We start from the raw sequence: 19,079 nt of genomic DNA on the forward strand, positions 1-19,079 counted from the left end.
GTCAAGTACAAAAAATACTTGACAACCTTACGGCTCACTAAGACAACACGACCACAAAAGCTGTCAGCTCCCCATTTTTTGAGGATGTGTATGGGCACCCTGTTGCCAGGCTTCAAAGCGTAGATAGAAGTTTGATTGTAAAGGCGATCCTCGAGATCTATCTAGATGCCTTCAACGACTTGTTGGAATTGCATCAGATCTTCAACCTCGCCAAGGTCGTACTTCACAGTCACCTTTATTGAAGACGTGAAGAGAGTGGTAGAAGAGGTTCCCAATGAACTCAGTCTTTTCTTGAGAACAGTTATCGTGCTATACCTCCAAACATTCCAAGGAGGAGGCATTCTGCAAGCCCTTGATTTACCTCAGTAACATCAGGCAAGAGAAAGACAAGACACTAACCTCATATTTAATGAGATTCCAAATCGAGCAAGGCAAAGTTACGAATGCACCAGAGAAATGACTGGACACTCTTTGTTCCCAGAATAAGACAATAACGAGCTATGAAAGATTCAAGGGGAAGACGTGTAAGTCTAGCCCGTTTCTACGAGATGGCCATGAAGTACCAACAGGTAGAAAGCCCGATCTCCGTGCTAAAGTCAAAACCTCGACAAGTGCTCTTACTGAAGATGATGATAGGGTAGGAGAGAATAGAAGGAATGACCAAGATCGGTAGCAGCGAATGGTAACTTCTAAAGAAACAACGAACATAACGAAGGATAGACCACAAGCCTCTTCATCGGTTTGGGTGTATACCCTTTTGGTCATTCTGCTCGAAGAAACCTTGCCGTTTCAAGCGAGGCTAAGTAGTTACCCAGGCTAGGAAAGTTAAAGGGGCAATGTAATAAGAGAGACTTCTAATAAGAGAGACTCCCAACAATACGGATATACCATAGGGATGTCAACCATAACACCAATGAGTGCCACGTCCTGAAAAATGTGATAGAGGACCTTATCAGAAGAGGTCACCTAAGAGTTCGTGGACAAGTCACGAACCCATGATGATTGAGAGGGTCATCATGACGAGTAGTGGCAGAAAAAGTCTGCTATGTCAAGGTAACATGGTCAGAATGATCCATTGGGGACCAAGCATGTAAGGGACATTAGGGTGCTCACCAGTATGCTCAGGGGGCAAGGACAAACCTAGCACCTCAAGTCCTTAGCCTCGAAAATGGCCATTGAAGCAGCCTAAGCAAAAAGCCAATCATAGGCTTCACAAAAGAAGAAGCCTACCTGGTGCACCATTCCCATCGCATAACTTTGGTGATCATGGTGTAGATTGAGAATAGTGAAGTGTACAGGATCATGATAGATAATGGAAGTGCAATCAACATTATCTACATCGAGGCATTCTACAAAATGGGGTTCAGTGAGCGGGATCTAAAATTGTTGTCAGCACGTTGTATATAGGGGTGAGCATGGGTAAAGGGTAGAACAAAACTAGGTGGTTCTAGAAAATTGGAATTGGGATTCATGGGTTGGTTTCGATTCCCGCAGTTCTGGAACCGAGAACCGAAACCGAATCAGATTTGGGTACCTTGTAGGAAACAATTTAGGAATCGAGGTTGGAATGAAATAGCATAAAAAACTAGGGGGTTTATGTAGATTTACTTTCAAAATCAAAATACCCAATTCGATTAATATTGGGGAAATCGATTAGGGAACAATATGGTTTTTTCTTCTCTTCTGTTAAACTTCGTCATTCATCGTCCAGTTTGCCGTCTCTTCTCTTGTCATTCGTCGTTGTGTTTGTTGTCAAGTTGGTCGTCTAGTCTACCATTCTCTCCAAGGAAGGTAATAGCGAGAATCAACATTTTTTTTTTTTATTTAGGGTTTTGTTTGTTGCTGAGAACTTGAGATTGGTTGTGAAATTTTTGTGATTGTTGTTCATCGTTTGTGCCATATTTTCAATCACTCTACGTGTGTGATAAACAATGTAGGATGGGATTGGTTCTTTTAAGTTTCAATATTCCATGAAAAGTATTAACCATCACAATTTTAAAGCTAAAAGTTGTTTGAATTTGAGTTTTGATTGATTTAATTATACACAATAGCTGTTTGATGAAAAAAGGTTTGGTTTTAAGTAATAATCACAAATAGAGATGAGAATATCATTGAGAAAGAGCTCCCAATTCACTTAAAATCCATCCGAGAGTTGAAAAGTGTAGGATTTGGGATTGGTTTCTTCATCATTTTTGTTGATTCGCTATGTATCCCCTATACAAATTGGGTTTCATGTGTTTAATCATTGAAAATCTGGATATGTTTTATAAAAAGATTGTATGTTTTCATAATGGGACTGTGAAAAAAGATCATCAATTATCATCACTTGGAAAAACAAACTCTCTTCACATTACAAAATGTGTAATTATGTAATTGTTTATTTGCGTATTTGTAATTGTTTATGTGAGTTGGAAAACATTGAAGTGTACAAGATCATGATAAAAAAAAAAAAAAAAAAACTCCTACTGAATGTAATTAGAGAAGAAGGCAAGTTTCTGTTCAAGCTTTGTTCTTGGTTGTTGATGTTGGATCAAAGTTCTACTGTTTATTTGGATATGAATATGATAGGAATCCACTCCCAAATTAATAAAAATTGAGCTAGGTAGGGGGCCTTTGATAAGAACTGGGTTGGACAGTGGTCCTTTTATGGATTTGGGTATAACTCTCGTTGGAAAATCGGTTTGCCAAAGGAAGGTACCCGCCTAAGCCCTTATAAACCACATGTCCACTCTTTTTCCCTCTCAATGTGGGATCCTAACAGAATAAATGGTGGGATTTAGATATGTGCTTTTTGTATGTGAAGTCCTTTGAAGATATGAATCAGCATATAAAGTGTTTGATAAAATGAGAGCAAATGCATAATTGATTAAGTAAAAGGATTTCACTAAATGGGGCTGTCTTGACTTGTGTATGAGAAGATAGAGTTCTTCAGTTTAGTGCAGCAAATCCATTTTTGAGTTATACAAAAAGAACTTACTTTGTGCAATTGTGTTAGTTGTGGTTTGTTAGAAATACATGGGAAGTGTACTAATATTTATGATACTTGAACAAAACTGTGAACTTGGACACTAAACAATTTGGTGTAACCGGAAGAGAGTTACAGTTGAGTTTGACCTTGATATTACGCTAGGATAGAAACAAATGTAATAAGAAAAAAAAAGTGTATTTAAGAGTAAGGTTGTGCATTGGATTAATTTTGAAGGGCAAAAATACGTTAATTAACTGTTTTTAATATAAAATTACAGTTTTCCATTTGCCCATTACTGCATGCAATTAATCTACCAATATATTGATGAAATCAAAGAGCATGTAATGTAATGTTTATCTGTTTTGTTGAAGTCAATTATAGCATGCAATAAAATATATGGAATTCGAAGAACATGGCTTAAATATATGCAATAAAATTAAATAAAGACAAGGAGACATTGAAGCACATGGCTCAATGTTCCTTTCATTATTGGTATTGATATGAACACTCAACAAAATATTTGATTATCATTTATAATCTTAATTCAATTAATATTGGCTCAAGCCTCAAGCTGCCTATATATATACATATATAGTTAATTTATATTCATATTTAGTTAATATCAATCTTAATACAATTATGACTCAGGTAGCTTCCTAATATCAATCTTTTATATTCATATTTAGTTAGTTTATTCTCAGATAATTATATTCAATATTTTGAACTTACCAATTGACTTTCTTGTATTTATTTTGAAGAAATTAATGCACGTGACGCAAGCAATTTAGAGCATGGAGCATGAGATATTTTCAATTATTCATATTTGAATGTTGTTAATTGTTATGTTACTTATTTTATATGTTATGTAATTTCATCATTTTAAGTTTGGAGTTTTTAATTTTGAATTTTCGATTTATCAACGGATTATTGTAATTTGTAATGTGAAATTCTTAGTTTCCATAAAGTTGAATTGGAGTTGGAGGGCTTGAAGGCTATATAATGTATTTGTAATTTTATTTTTTGTTAACAGGTCCCATGTGTGTGTGTGTGTGTGTGTGTGTGTGTGTGTGGAGGGACTAGGGGGAGGGGGGGTATTTTTAATTTTGAAGGGTTTTTTTGTCATTTTTAAACTTCTAGGGGGTAAAAATAATTTTTCTAGTTACTCAGAACTGGAATTGGTGTTATATTTTCTAGTTCTGGTTCTAAATCCCAAGAACCGATCGGTTTCGATTCCTTCCATTTCGGGTGGGTTAATGACCTAGTAATCATGGCCATTAATCATGTTAAGGAGAGTGAGCTTGGCCATTAGGAAGTTGACCAGAGGGCTAGACAGACTCGCCCACAGATTGCTCCGCTAGCGACTTAGCAAGCGACTAGAACATCATCCATCCCGGAGACTGCTTAGATGATGGACATGCTGAGGTCACTCGTCGACGCATTACAAGGGTTGCAGCAAGAGGTGGCAAGCATAAAAGAGGTTCGGAATGGGAACTAGCAAAGCTGGGAGCTTAAAACTGCCAATGACAAGCCACAACTCCAGTTGATGGTAGCCAAAAACTGGTGGGGTGCAATGATGCGAGGTTCAAGATCTAAATAACTCAGGCAAAGGGGGGTTTATTTATAAGTTTATAAGGGTTTTTTTTTTTTTTTTTTTTTTTTTTTTTTGTTATTTAAACTTCTAGGGGAAAATGAAATTTCTCAAGTACTCGAACCAAAAAATTGGTGTTATAGGTTATGACTCTAGTTCAAGCTCCTAGGAACCGACTGGTTTTGGTTCCTTCCATTTTGGGCGGGTACTCGGACCCACCCACCCCTAATGACACTTACTAGGTCCAAAAGTGTCATTAATCATGCTAAGGAGTGTGAGCTTGGCCACTAAGAAGTTGACCAAAGGACCAAGTAGACTCGCCCACTAATTGCTCCACTAGTGACTCAGCAAGGGGCTAAAACGTCATCCATCCTTGAGACTGACTAGATGATGGACATGCTGAGGTCACTTGCCAATGCATTACAAGGGTTGTAGCAAGAGGTGGCAGGCCTAAAGTGTTAGAGTCATGAAAGTGACTCTATTTTAATGATAAAAAGACCCTATGTGTGAATAAAATGAAATTATATTGAGGCAATTAAGAAATTTATGAATTTATTCACGAAAAATCGCATTCTAATGTTCTCTTATGAATTTAACATGTTTGGAATGATTTTGGAAATGGTATGAGTTGATATTAGGTTGTGGTTTATGGATTAGGGGTGATTTTGTCTTATCTATGTTGTTTAGGGGGTAAACCGTCATATTTTTAGTGGGTTTATTTTGTCACTTTTCAATCATGCAGGGACTAAATGAAAAGTTTTCACTTTGTGTATAAAAAGGAAGTGCAGTCACATTCCAACAGCGCCGCTCACCCCAATCTAAAGTCCACCATTGGCGACTCTTCCTCTCCCATTTCCAACGACGTTCCAGCTTCCCCTTGCACCGATCATCACCATCCCGCACTCACCGCCGCCATTCATGCGTTTGTTGGCAATGTTTTGTCTTCCAGTCGACTTTGGGCCACTTTTTGGCGATCTTCGATGACTTTTTCACTTCCTTGGTTGCCGATCTACCTTCCCCACACTCAGATACACCTTCCTCTAAGCTCCGTCAATGCCAAAATCGCCAGAATCCACCATCGCCTTTTCAGGTTCCATGCCAATTTTCACTCACTTTCGGTGACTTTTCATCTCCCTAGGACCTGATACGAACTCCCCATCACCTAAACTTTCCATTGGTACCTTCGGATCCAATTTCTGCCACCATTTGCTAGAAGATCCATTAGAAAACTAACGTATTCCGACGAGTTGCGACTGTTCGTATTACGGGCTGTCGATTGGTCGTTTCCACTCCTTCTTCGCATCATCTCGCAGTCGGTTACTTCCTCTTTGCCATGACCAGCTTCGTTTCCATCGCTCCAACCTCCATCGACACCACCATGAGCGGTTGAGCTCCTAGTTGCCTGTTACGGTGTAGGCGAGATCGAGATTGTCTCCACTGCTCTCCTCATCAGCTCTCGACTAGTTAGATGAGCCCGATTGTAGGACATTTGATAGTATTGTGTTTCAAACTATATTTGTTTTCGTTTAATGTTTGATTTTGATAGTTTAATGTAGTTTGAGCATAATTTATGATGAATATAGTTGTCCATTGTGATTAAATGTTTTCGTAGAACTTACTGAATGATAGACGTTGGTTTGAGATAATTAAATGATGAATATTGCTTTTCATTACTTCGCATCGATTGGAATTGAGTTATGTTCAGATTTAATATCTATTCTACTGTTATTGCATTTATTGTGAAGTTGGTTGATTGGATGATACGTGTTAACAAATTGTATTTGTTAATCGCATACAACTAGTGGTATTGTCTTGTAGTATTTGTCGGCATTCAATGATTGTCTTTAACCAATCAAACTTAAGTGACCGAGTGAGACAGGATAGATTATACCTAGAGTGCCGGAAAGCCATTTCATTGGTCTACCTTGCCTTGTAGGTTTAGGGGATCGTAGAGTGTGGATGAGAATTGTGTGAGTTGGTCTCGTGTCGAACCAAAGCCATAGCGGCAACGTTTTTATTAGAAGGTCTTCATTAGTTTTAATTTTAAGCTTTTGTTATTTGCATTTAGTTTGTTTAGTTTAATTAATCAATTTGCCAATTTCATTATCGTTACGCAAATTTACACTAGGTTGCTAGTTATTGCTCCCTGTGGATTCAACCCTACTTACCGCTAACTACGGTATTTATGATTAATTTTCCGACCGTGATGACCGGCTCGAAAACATTTTGGTGCCGTTGCTGGGGAGCAATTTGCTTTCGACTTTGTGCGTTTGGGTAGTCATTAGTTTTTACTCTAGGTTTATCTTAGTTGTTTTTGTTTGTGTTATTTTCTTTGTAGTGATTATTTGTTTGGGTGAATTGTTTTGTTTGGTTGAGTGTTTAATTTTTGTATTCCTTTTAGTTTGTCCCTTTGCATCTTTTGTTAATTATTTTCTTTTTAGGTTGTTTGCATAATTTCATTTTACTTTGTTTTATTTCATTTTCATTTTATTTTCATTGGAATAGTTTTATTTGTGTTTGTTTTTGTTTTGCAAGAAGATTGCAATTGGGAAAACATTGCAGCGTGTTGTTAGCATTAAAGATTTGGCGCGACCCGATTGTCAAATTCTTTTAACTTTATTTTATTTTTCTTATTTTTAGTCCAATTGGGAAAAGGTTAGATGACATTAGTTCTAAGCTAGAGGCGTTGGCCCACTGGTTTGACAAGTTTGTATCTATACAAAGGCAACCCTTCTACACAATTATCTTAGAATAGGGTGAACCAGGATGTTTTTGCCATGCATTCCACTCTTGACCATCCAATTGAGGAACCCGCTCCCGACCATTTTGAGGAGCAAGTGCAGGTTGTACAAGGTTTCTAGAGATGGAACGATCCGTACTCGAACACGTAAAATCCTGGGTGGCGTAACCACCCTAATTTTTCATGGAAGCCATGACCACCTCAGAATGTCCCCAATAATATGCCATACAGGAACAATCCTTCCAACCAACAAGGCAATTATAGGGAACAACCTTCAATCCAATCACCTATCCAACCTAGGATCCCACCTCCTGTTCAGCAGCCCACTCCAGTGCTCGATTCACTAGAATCAATGATGGCTCAAATGCTCCAAACCATGGTGGAGCAAAAAGCTGACATGAATGCTAGCTTCCAAGATTTAGAGAAGAATACCCAACTTCTACATTCTCATTCCCAATCCATTAGTAAGCTAGAAACCCAGATTGGTTAAATAGCCGAAGTAGTCAATATGAGAGAATAAGTCTTCGGCGTGACTGAGAGCTAATTAGGCCTGAGAGGGAAGTAAAAGTCTAGGGTGGAGAAAAGGAAAGTCTAGGTAGAGACAAAGCCAAAAAGAGTGAGAGTAAGCCACTTGTAGAGTCAAGCGTTTAGAGACCGGGTAAGGAGAAAGTTGAGGAGAATGAACCATCCCCTGCATCGTACATACCGAGAGTACCTTTTCCTCAGTGCTTAGAGCTCCCAAATGTTTCCACTACTAGGAAAAGCGCTAGGATGGAGGAAATGGTTGAGTTATTTAAGTAGGTACATATTAACATTCCACTCTTAGATGTCATTAAGCAAGTACTTGCTTATGCCAAATTCCTCAAAGACTTATGCACGCAAAAGAGGCGAATGAAATCTTACACAACCAAGACTGTACATTTACCAAAAAATGTAAGTACAGTTGTCTCAAACTGCCTTCCCCCGAAGTTAAAGGATCTTGGAGGATAGGTAATGTCACGATTGAGAGAGCACTCTTAGACTTAGGGGCGAGCGTGAACTTATTACCTATTTTCGTGTATGAACAGTTTAACTTAGGTGAGCTCAAGTCTACTGAAGTCATACTGTAGTTAGCTGATCGATCGGTCAAAATGCCTAGGGGCCTAATTGAGGACGTGTTAGTTAAGGTTGAGGAGCTATATTTTCTGGTGGATTTTCTTGTCGTAGACATGAAGTATACGAGCAGTGGAAGTATGCCACTGATTATTTTAGGGAGACCTTTTCTAGCAACGGCAAACGCTTGCATTAATTGTAGATCATGAGAGATGGAAGTGTCTTTTGGGAATAGGAAACTGAGACTTAATGTGTTTAATGCTGGTTTAGGGCCTATGCGTAAGGAAGATAACGAGTGTTTCATGGTTGATGCTATTGACAGTCTAGTGGAGGCTCACGCCCCATAGATGTTATGTGATGATGCGATTTACACTCTTATGAATCCGTCTATTGAGGATATATATAGCTTGAGTGTCGTGTCTGAGATTCAGGAGGTTAGTGTGTATATGGATAGGTCACCCACTCTACAGCGTCAACCTTGGAACATCAAGTATGAACCCTTACCACCTTTGTCTAAGACGACACAGACGATGTCAATTGAGTCTCCACCAGTCTTAGAGTTGAAGGCCTTGCCTGATACTCTCAAGTATGTTTTCCTGGGACCCAACAAGACCTTACCTGTGATCATTACTGCCAACTTAGATAGTGAGCAAAAGGAGAGATTAGTGGCGGTCTTGATAGCACATAAGGAAGCAATCTGTTGGTTGGTAGCCGATTTGTGAGGGATTAGCTTTTCTTTGTGCAGGCATCGTATATTTTATAAAAAGAATGCTAAACCGATGCATGAATCTTAAAGAAGGTAAAACCCGAACATGAAGGATGTGGTGAAGAAAGAGGTGATTAAATGGCTTAATACGGGTATCATCTACCCCATATCCAACAACCAATGGGTGAGTCCGACCCATGTTGTACCTAAAAAGAGTGGCCTCACCGTTGTTGAAAATGAAAGAGGTGAGCGAATTCCTACCAATACTCCTACAGGATGGAGAGTTTGCATTGATTATAGGAAGCTCAATCTAGCCACTAGGAAGGATCATTTCTCGCTCCTATTTATTGACCAAATCTTAGAAAAACTTGCAGGACAGGCTTTCTATTGTTTTCTGGATGGCTATTCTGGATATAACCAAGTACCAGTTGCCCCCAAAGACCAGGAAAAGACCATGTTCACATGTCCTTTTTGTACGTTTGCCTTTCGTCATATGCCCTTCGGGTTATGCAATGCACCGGCAACATTTCAAAGGTGCATGTTATCGATATTTTCTGACATGGTGGGTCAATTCCTTGAAGTCTTCATGGATGATTTTTCTGTGTTTGGTACATGTTTTGATGATTATCTCGAAAAACTTGAGTTGGTGTTGAAACGATGTAAAGAAACAAATCTTGTTCTTAGTTGGGAGAAGAGCCATTTCATGGTTCAAGAGGGAATTGTCTTAGGTCATGTAGTTTCAAGAATGGGATAACAGTGGATAAGGCAAAAGTGGAGTTGATTTCTCAACTGCCACCACCTTTGTCGGTCAAACAAATAAGATCTTTCCTAGGCTGTGCAAGATTTTATAGGTGTTTCATCCAGAATTTTAGCAAGATCTCTAAGCCTTTGTGTGATTTGCTTGCTAAAGATGTGCTATTTGTTTTTTATGATTCTTGTATGATTGCCTTTACCATTTTGAAAGAAGCATTGACCACAACACCCATCATACAACCTTCTGATTGGAATCTACCTTTTGAAATGATGTGTGACGCGTCGAACTATGCCATTGGTGCAGTCCTTGGCCAACAGGTGAATAAAAGGCTCGTTGTGATCTACTACGCAAGCAAGACCCTCTCCGATGCTCAATGCAATTACACCACTACCGAGAAGGAATTGCTTGTAGTAGTGCTCTCCCTTGATAAGTTTCGGACCTTACATTCTTGGGTCTAGGATAGTTGTCTTTACAGACTACGTTGCAGTTAGGTATTTGTTAGACAAGAAAGACACTAAACCTAGACTAGTTCGATGAATTCTGTTGTTGCAAGAGTTTGATCTAGAAATCAAAGATAAAAAAGGTAGTGATACTTGTCTTGACTTTTTACAGAGTATGTCCTTGGTCAATGTTTGAATGACTCTTTCCCGAATGAGCAACTATTCGCAATATCCCAATCCAAAGCACCTTGGTATGCCCATATAGTCAATTACCTGGTCGTAGGACAATTACCATTAGGGTGGACCAAAACTTAGAAAGATCATTTCTTTGCAACCATCAAACATTATTTTTGGGAAGACTCGACCTTTTCAGGGTGTGTGCTGATCAGATTGTTAAGGAGATGTGTTCCCAACCACGAGTTCAGTAGTGTATTTGCATTTTGTCATTCTTATGCTTGTGGTGGTCATTACAGCGGCAAGAGGACTGCTTTAAAGATCCTCCAGTGTGGTTTTTATTGGCCCACTCTTTCTTGTGATGCATTCTTTTATTATCGTGCTTGTACTTCATGTCAGAAAGTAAGGAATATTGGTAGACGAGATATGATGCCCTTTAATCCTATTTTGATTGTGGAAGCGTTTGATGTGTGGGGTATTGATTTCATGGGTCTATTTCCCTCATCTTTTGGCTTTGAATATATCTTGCTTGTAGTGGATTATGTGTCTAAGTGGGTAGAAGCCATTGCCACTAGGACCAATGATCACAGGGTGGTCGTCAACTTTGTTCAATCGCACATATTTAGTCGTTTCGGTCACCCGCGTGCCATCATCAGTGATGGTGGTTCGTATTTCACCAATAGGCACTTTGGCTCACTACTGAAAAAGTATTCAATCACCCATCGAGTTGCCACACCTTATCACCCTCGAACTAGTGGATAAGTGGAACATGCTAATAGGGAAATGAAGACTATCTTAGAGAAAATGGTATGGCTCGATCGTAAGGATTGGTCAGTGCATCTGAATGATGCACTTTGGGCCTATCGAGCCGCATATCGTACCCCTATTGGCATGTCCCCTTATCGGTTAATTTTTGGGAAAGCATGTCATTTACCTGTAAAACTTGAACATAGAGCACATTGGGCCACAAGGAAATTCAATTTTGACATGACCATGGCCGGTAACCATAGGAAACTCCAACTCTCGGAGTTAGATGAGCTAAGACACAAAGCTTATGAGAACTCTTGCATCTCTAAAGAGAAGACTAAGGCTTTTCACGATAAACACATTGTTAGGAAGTCATTCTCTCCTAATCAAAAAGTGTGGCTCTTTAACTCTAAGTTTCATCTCTTTTTGGGGAAGCTTCGGTCACAATGGGATGACCCTTTTATTGTTCTTAATGTTTTCCCTCACGAAACTGTTGAAATCCAAAATCCAAAACCCAAAAAGGGGACAAGTTTTTAAGGTGAATGGCCAAAGACTTAAACCTTATATCGATGGCATTAATGATGGAGAGGTGATTGAGGAGTGTTCTTTGTTAGAACCATATTAGCCATTTCAGTGCACTAAGTCTGGCTGAAGACTTTAAACTTAGCGCTTGTGGGAGGCAACCCACCTTTGTAAATATGTTTTTATTGCTTTTATGTTTTTGTTGTTTTTGTCTTTGCAGGAATTGCCATGTTTGGAAACACATTAACTAGTTGAAGGCTATGTTTACGCATGCTCCACAAACTCCGGTGGTGACAACCTACCATTGTTCCTCAGGTTGTATCTGTCCACCTTATATGCTGTTATTGTTAGATTTTTTTCTCAAATATGCTGGACGATTTTAATGTTATTGATCATATTTCCATTTAAGATCATTTGACGCTAAGTTGGGGAGAATGTTTGTAGTTGTGGGTCACTGAGGACAATGACATTTTAAGTTGGGTAGTGTTGATTGATTTTTATTTTTGTAGAGTATGTTGTTGATCATATTTTTGTGGAGTGTTGTTGATGATTCTTTTGTGGAGATTGTGTGTTGAATGGATTGTGTTTAAATTTTTGCGGCATGATTATGTTTTTTGTTGAAAATATGTTGAATTTTACTCTTGTAAGTCCAAAAGTGGTAAAAGTTAACTTAAGTGAGCCATTTTTTTTTAAATTTTTCATGAATTCATGCATAATCACCATTTTAGAAGCAATAGAGGTGCTAGTTGAAAGTTTTTGTGAGGTTTTTAAAAATGGTTTGTTGAACATGGTTTGTTGAACATGGTTTTAAACATTGAACTATTAGTTCTGTTTTGTGCTAGGTTTGTCCATAATTGTGGTTAGACACCGTTTTGTATAAATGCCATGTGTTTTAGTGCTTATGCAAGTCTCCCACATACTTTACATGCCCATGGAGCAAATTTTCATTTATTATCTTGTGTGTGTTAAAAGTGCTTAAATGTTGCTTGATGATTTAGCTTTGATTTGTAGCCTAGTTGGCTCGAGTGAGTATGCTCGAGGGGTGTTCTACACCTAATTCCCTAAAGCTATCTAGCTTGGTAGCGGTTGGCCTAAAGCTCGTTACACAGGTCCTCTAGAAAGCTTAATAAGTCATTACATAAATCGTGAGCTTTATAAAGAATAAAATAATATAAGTCTTGACTTGTAGCCTAGTTGGTTCGAGTGAGTAAGTTCGAGGAGTGTTCTACACTTAGTGCCTTATAGTCATCTGGTTTGGGAGTCATTGACCTAAAGCCCGCTACACGGACCTTCTAGAAAGCTTAAGAAGTTGAGGCAAAAAAAAAAAATATCAACTGATGAATGAAAAAGAAATTATATGTCAAAATCTTGTGTAGAAAATGAGCATTATGTTGCATGTACATAAGTTGGAGAGTTTTGCATGACATTTTGACATTGTGATATGAATATGAAATGTGTGTTTGAGAAGCATGAATGGAGATAGACAAATCTTGATAGAAATTTTAGTTCTTTATTTAGGATTATGTTGTTTACTTGGTATGTTCAAATTCTTCACTTTATCTTTTGATGAATGCCTTGGTTGTTGATGAATATGGTTGTGTATGGTTTGTGAGAATGTTGAAAAAGTTTCTTTTACTTTACTCAAAGACGAGCAAAGAGTAAGTTGGAGAGTGTGTTAGAGTCATAAAAGTGACTCTATTTTGATGATAAAAAGACCCTATGTGTGATTAAAATGAAATCATATTGAGGCAATTAAGAAATTTATGAATTTATACACGAAAAATCGCATTCTAATGTTTTCTTATGAATTTAACATGTTTGGCATGATTTTGAAAATGGTATGAGTTGATATTAGGTTGTGGTTTATGGATTATGGGTGATTTTGTCTCATTTATGTTGTTTAGGGTGTAAACCGTCATATTTTGAGGGGGTTTATTTTGTCACTTTTCAATCATGTAGGGACCAAATAGAAATGTTTCTGCTTTGTGTATAAAATGGAGGTGAAGGGTCACATTCCAATAGCACCGCTCACCCCAATCTACAGTCCACCATCGGCGACTCTTCCTCTCCCATTTCTGACGACGTTCCAGCTTCCCCTTGCACCGATCATCACTATCCTGCACTCATCGCTGCCATTCACGCGTTTGCTGACGGCGTTTCGTTTTCTAGTCGTCATTAGGCCACTTTTTGGTGATCTTCGACAACTCTTTCACTTCCCTAGTGGCCAATCTACCTTCCCCACACTCAGATACACCTTCCTCTAAGCTCCGTCAACACCAAAATTGTCGGAATCCTCCATCACCTTTTTAGGTTCCACGCCAGTTTTCACTCACTTTTTGGCGACCTTTCATCTTCCCAAGACTTGATTCAAACTCCCCATCACCTAAGCTTTCCATTGGTACCTTCGGATCCCATTTCCGTCACCATTTGCCGGAAAACCCATCGGAAAACTAACGTATTCCGGCAAGTTGCGACTGTTCGTATTCCGAGCTGTCCATTGGTCGTTTCCTCTCCTTGTTCACATCATCTCGCTGTTGGTTACTTCCTCTTCGCCATGACCAGCTTCATTTCCATCACTCCAACCTCCGTCGACACCACCATGAGCGATTGAGCTCCCGATTGTCGATTACAGTGTAGGTGAGATCGAGATTGTACTCCACTGATCTCCTCATCAGCTCTCGACTAATTGGATGAGCCCGATTGCAGGACATTTGGTAGTATTGTGTTTCGAACTATATTTGTTTTCGTCTCATGTTTCATGTTTGATTTTGATACTTTAATGTAGTTTAAGCATAATTTGTGATGAATATAGTTGTCCATTATGATTAAATGTTTTCATAGAATTTACTGAATGATAGACGTTGGTTTGAGATAACTAAATGATGAATATTGCTTTTCATTATTTTTGCATCGATTGTAATTGAATTGTGTTCGGATTTAATGTCATTTCTATTGTTGTTGCATTTATTGTGAAGTTGGTTAATTGGATAATAGGTGTTAACAAATTTTATTTGTTAATCGCGTACCAACTAGTGGTATTCTCTTGTAGTGTTTGTCGGCATGCAATGATAGTCTTTAACCAATCGAACTTGAGTGATCGAGTGAGACAAGATAGATTATACCTATAGTGCCGGAAATCAATTTCATTGGTCTACCTTGCCTTGTAGGTTTAGGGGATCGTAGAGTGTGGATGAGAATTGTGTGAGTTGGTCTCGTGTTGAACCAAAACCGTAGCGGCAATGTTTTTATTATAAAGTCTTCATTAGTTTTAATTTCAAGCTTTTATTACTTGCATTTAGTTTGTTTAGTTTAATTAATCAATTTGCCAATTTCATTATCGTTACTCAAATTTGCACTAGGTTGCTAGTAATTGCTCCCTATGGATTCGACCCTGCTTACTACTAACTACGATATTTAGGATTAATTTTGTGACCATGACGACTAGCTCGACATAAAGGCAGTTTAGAACAGGAACCAACAAAGCTGGGAGCTTAAAATTGCCAGCAACAACTCCAATTCATTTTACAACTACCACCATCAACAGCCAAAAACTGGTGGGGTGCAAAGACACAACGTTCAAGGTCAGAGTAACTCGGGCAAACGGCCAGGAAAACATTCGATGGCTGAGAAAGAAGAGTGTTCGAAGGTTGCTCACCCCAAGCAAGCAAACAACCAAGCCCGGTGTGCCAGTATGAACCTGCGCCCAAGGTGCGCTACACATCAATCAAATGCTCAAAACCGATGTCCCAATTTGCTCCCACATTCGGAAACCTAGGATAAAACCTATTATTCAAACAATTATAGCATGGCATCGTATGCTAGCACGCTTGGGAAAAGCGATCGAAAAGGACAAGTAACTGAACTCTATACTTTCCTGACCTCATGGAATACAATTGACCTCAGGAACCATCTTAACACACAACACTCAAATCGAGGCCTGGCCAGAAACCCTCAAGTGAATAAGCAGCTAAGTCAAGTACAAAAAATACTTGACAACCTTACGGCTCACTAAGACAACACGACCACAAAAGCTGTCAGCTCCCCATTTTTTGAGGATGTGTATCGGGCACCCCTGTTGCCAGGCTTCAAATCGCTAGATAGCAAGTTTGATTGTAAAGGCGATCCTCGAGATCATCTAGATGCCTTCAACGACTTGTTGGAATTGCATCAGATCTTCAACCTCGCCAAGTGTCGTTACTTCACAGTCACCTTTATTGAAGACGTGAAGAGATGGTAGAAGAGGTTCCCAATGAACTCAGTCTTTTCTTGAGAACAGTTCATCGTGCTATACCTCCAACAATTCCAAGGGAGGAGGCATTCTGCAATGCCCTTGATTTACCTCAGTAACATCAGGCAAGAGAAAGACAAGACACTAACCTCATATTTAATGAGATTCCAAATCAAGCAAGGCAAAGTTACGAACGCACTAGAGGAATTAATCTAGACACTCTTTGTTGCCAGAATAAGACACATACTGAGCTATGGAAAGATTTACAAGGGGAAGACCGTGTAAGTCTAGCCCGTTTCTACGAGATGGCCATGAAGTACCAACAGGTAGAAAGCTCAATATCCGTGCTAAATGTCGAAACCTTGACAAGTGCTCTTGCTGAAGATGATGATAGGGCAAGAAAGAAGAGAAGGAATGACTAGGATCGAGGTAGCAGGGATATGTGTAACTTCCTAAAGAAATAGCGAACAGAACCAAGGATCGACCACGAGCCTTTTCATCAGTTTGGTGTGTATGCCCATTTGGTCATTCTGCTCGAAGAAACCCTTGCAGTTTCAGGCGAGGCTAAGCAATTGCCCAGGCTAGGAAAGTTAAAGGGGCAATGTAATAAGAGAGAATCCTAATAAGAGAGACTCCCAACAATACTGGATATACCATAGGGATGTCAACCATAACACCAATGAGTGCCAAGTCCTGAAAAACACGATAGAGGACCTTATCAGAAGAGGTCACCTTAAGAAGTTCGTGAACAAGTCACAAACCCACGATGATTGAGAGGGTCATCATGAAGAGTAGTGGCAGAAAAAGTCTGCTCATGTCAAGGTTAACATGGTTAGAATGATCCATGGGGGACTAAGCATCATAAGGGATATTAGGCGTGCTTGCACAAAGTATGCTCATGGGGCAAGGATAGACCCAGCACCTCGGGTCCTTAGCCTCGAAAATATGCCATTGAAGCAGCCTAAGGCAGAAAGCCCAATCATAGGCTTCACGAAAAAAGAAGCCTACTTGGTGCACCATCCCTATCACATAACTTTGGTGATCATGGTGTAGATTGATAATAGTGAAGTGTACAGGATCATGATAGATAATGGAAGTGCAATCAACATTATCTACATCAAGGCATTCTGCAAAATGGGGTTCAGCGAGCAGGATCTAAAATTGTTGTCAGCACCATTGTATATAGGGGTGAGCATGGGTAAAGGGTAGAACCAAAACTAGGTGGTTCTAGAAAATTGGAATTGGGAATTCATGGGTCTGGTTTCGATTCCCGCAGTTCTGGAACCGAGAACCGAAACCGAAATCAAGATTTGGGTACCTTGTTAGGAAACAATTTAGGAATCGAGGTTGGAATGAAATAGCATAAAAAACTAGGGGGTCTTATGTAGATTTACATTTCAAAATCAAAATACCCAATTCGATTAATATTTGGGGAAAATCGATTTAGGGAAAACAATATGTCGTTTTCTTCTTCTCTTCTGTTAAACTTCGTCATTCATCGTCCAGTTTGCCGTTCTCTTCTCTTGTCATTCGTCGTTTGTCGTTTGTTGTCAAGTTGGTCGTCTAGTCTACCATTCTCTCCAAGGAAGGTAATAGCGAGAATTCAACATTTTTTTTTTTTTTTATTTAGGGTTTTGTTGTGTTGCTGAGAACTTGAGATTGGTTGTGAAATTTTTGTGATTGTTGTTCATCGTTTGTGCCATATTTTCAATCACTCTACGTGTGTGATAAACAATGTAGGATCTGGGATTGGTTTCTTTTAAGTTTCAATATTCCATGAAAAAGTATTAACCATCACAATTTTAAAGACTAAAAGTTGTTTGAATTTGACGTTTTGATTGATTTAATTAATACACAATAGCTGTTTGATGAAAAAAGGTTGTTGGTTTAAAGTAATAATCACAAATAGAGATGAAAATATCATTGAGAAAGAGCTCCCAATTCACTTAAAATCCATCCGAGAGTTGAAAAGTGTAGGATTTGGGATTGGTTTCTTCATCATTGTTTGTTGATTCGCTATGTATCCCCTATACAAATTGGGTTTCATGTGTTTAATCATTGAAAATCTGGATATGTTTTTTATAAAAAGATTGTATGTTTTCATAATGGGACTGTGAAAAAAGATCATCAATTATCATCACTTGGAAAAACAAACTCTCTTCACATTACAAAATGTGTAATTATGTAATTGTTTATTTGCGTATTTGTAATTGTTTATGTGAGTTGGAAACATTGAAGTGTACAAGATCATGATAGATAATGGAATTGTGAAAGATCAGCAATGATCATCACTTGGAAAAACAAACTCTCTTCACATTACAAAATGTGTAATTATGTAATTGTGTATGTGAATTGGGAACATTGTACCAGTTTGTAGTTTTGCAAGCTACCCATTTGAAGTAAACTGCAAATTGCCCAGCAACTTGGAAGTCACTAGAGATAGAGCCAAAGGTTTGCTATGAAGAATTTGGGAGCTACAAAACAAATCCTTGGTATGAGGATTACTAGAGATAGAGACAAAGGTTTATTGAAGCTGTCACAAGAAGAATATGTAAAGAAAGTACTCAACAGGTTCAACATGGGTGGAGCAAAGCTAGTAAGTACCCCTTTGGCAAGTCACTTTAAACTATCCAAAGATCAGTCACCTATAATGGAGGATGAGTGAGACTACATGGCCAAGGTACCCTATGCATTAGTGATTAGTAGTCTTATGTATGTCATGGTGTGTACAAGGTCAGACATAGCACATGCAGTGGGAGTTGTGAGTAGGTACACGAGCAATCTAGGAAAACAACATTGGGAAGCAGTGAAGTGGATTCTTGGATATTTGAGAGGTACTACATATTCAACATTATGTTTTAGAAAGTTAGAATTAGAGCTACAAGGTTATGTGGATGCTGATATAGCTGGATACATTGATAACAACAAGAGTACCTACATTAGGTGGTAAAATAGTCAGTTGGGTTTCAAAATTACATTGTTGCCCACTCTACTATAGAGGCATAGTTTGTTGTTGTAACAGAAGCTAGTAAAGAGCTCATATGATTGCAACGATTCCTATAAAAAATAGGTTATGTTGAGCCCTCACGTGTTTTGATGTGCCAAAACTAATAAAAAAGA

This window comes from Pistacia vera, unplaced genomic scaffold, assembly GCF_008641045.1.
Source record: "Pistacia vera cultivar Batoury unplaced genomic scaffold, PisVer_v2 Contig341, whole genome shotgun sequence".
NCBI classification, from domain to species: Eukaryota; Viridiplantae; Streptophyta; class Magnoliopsida; order Sapindales; family Anacardiaceae; genus Pistacia; species Pistacia vera.